This window comes from Alosa alosa, chromosome 17, assembly GCF_017589495.1.
Source record: "Alosa alosa isolate M-15738 ecotype Scorff River chromosome 17, AALO_Geno_1.1, whole genome shotgun sequence".
Classification (NCBI taxonomy): Eukaryota; Metazoa; Chordata; class Actinopteri; order Clupeiformes; family Clupeidae; genus Alosa; species Alosa alosa.
This window is the reverse complement of record NC_063205.1, coordinates 142,870-144,636: the sequence shown is the minus strand read 5'-3', so window position 1 is coordinate 144,636 and position 1,767 is coordinate 142,870. Positions and strand designations below refer to the sequence as shown.

The following is a 1,767-nucleotide window of genomic DNA, read 5'->3' as shown; positions in this document are numbered from 1 at the left end:
TTAAACCTTAGGGGCTGACCATTCAAAATGTAGGCCGGTAATACGTCATTACATTAGTTTGTAGGTTTGGCCCCCCTGGCCTTCAATTGGTCAACGGAACATTGACCACGACCCTCATCACACCGCCTACTGTATGCCATAGGCCTTATTACAAATGCTGATCCAGACAGTCGCCACCCCCTGCCAATACGTTTTTAATTGTTTGATCCTCTGTCCAATACACTAACTACTTACATCCTGATATGCATAGTAGCTGTCAATATCAGACACCATGTCTCCGGTTCTAACCAGCAGCACCGTTTAATTGTTTGATCCTAAGCCCCATACACTAACTGCTTACATCCCCCTATGAATAGTAGTTAGCAACATCAGACAGCAAGTCTCCGGTTCCGACCATCACCCGTTTAATTGTTTGATCCTAAGCCCCATACACTAACTGCTTACATCCCCCTATGAATAGTAGTTAGCAACATCAGGGCAGACACATGGCTACCTAGCACAACCAAAACACATCATTATAATGACTCTACGTGCATGCATACAGTTGTCACTAGCCATATACAGTTCTCACAGATACATTTGTGTATGTAATCAGTTAAACAGGACGACAGCGTCTAGCTCTCTATATGGTGCATACATGAAAGGGTCTTCAAACAATAAACTCAGAGACATGTCCGGACCCAACACCTCCTCTACAAAGTGTGGGGAATCATAGACCCCCAATACATACATACATAATTAACCATTGTGATTGTAGTCAGTTAAACAGCACGCCTGAGCCGAGCCAACTGTTTGATAAGACACATGAAGGGGACTTCAAACAATAAACTCAGAGACATGCCCGGGCCCAACACCTCCTCCGGGCATAGACCCATCCCCTCCTCCAGACATAGACCCATTTGGTCACACACACACACATACACACACACACACACACACACACACACCCCACCATTCTAGTTATAAAAATTACAATAAATGGGATTTGGCTGACACCTTTTTAACCAAAGCCTAGCAATATGGTAACCAATTTAAACTTTTTATTTAAAAAAAATATATATTTTTTAGTCCATATGTCTCAACATCTCTAGGACTTATCAAAAAATAAAAGTAAACTTCATTCTACTCTCAGCCATTAATATAGTTGCTAGGAGTGGGGGTCGAACCCACGAGGATACAAACATCCATTGGTTCTTAAGTCCAACGCCTTAACCACTCGGCCATCCTAGCAGCACACTTTGTATTTAGCCCCATTTACCACTAAACATATACAACTCTTACAAAGTTTATCTGATTCCCCATTATCCACAAAACACACATGGGGGTTTGGGGGCCAATATGGACGCCCAGGGGTTTGACACCAGTCACATGACTGTCACATGACACTACATCCAATATGGATGCCGAGGGGGCGTGGCATTGTTTGACACCAGACACATGACTGTCACATGACTTTACATCCAATATGGCTGCCCAGGGGTTTGACACCAGTCACATGACTGTCACATGACTCACAAAACAATAACAAAACAAACAACACGGTGACAACCACGTGGCTAATTTGCATAAAAAGGAGGCGTGGTTATGACGTGATTTATGACGTTTCAGGGGGCGGGGCTTATTTTGACAGATAGTTCAGGATAATTACTACTCGTAGCCTGTTAAAAACGTCGCCAGATAGTATTAAATCGGCAACAACATTGTTTTCTGCAGAAGCCTACCCAAGGCTACAGATTAATTCTGAACAGTTATTTCTCTACTGGCTCA

General features: G+C 43.1%; 1 non-coding gene across 1 annotated transcript; it reads right to left on the bottom strand.

Annotated features, from left to right (window-relative positions):
- Positions 1 to 1,145: 1,145 nt before the first annotated feature.
- On the bottom strand, positions 1,146 to 1,230 carry trnal-uaa. Its single transcript has one exon. It is a non-coding gene; the product is annotated as a tRNA-Leu (tRNA).
- Between the last annotated feature and the right edge of the window lie 537 nt (positions 1,231 to 1,767).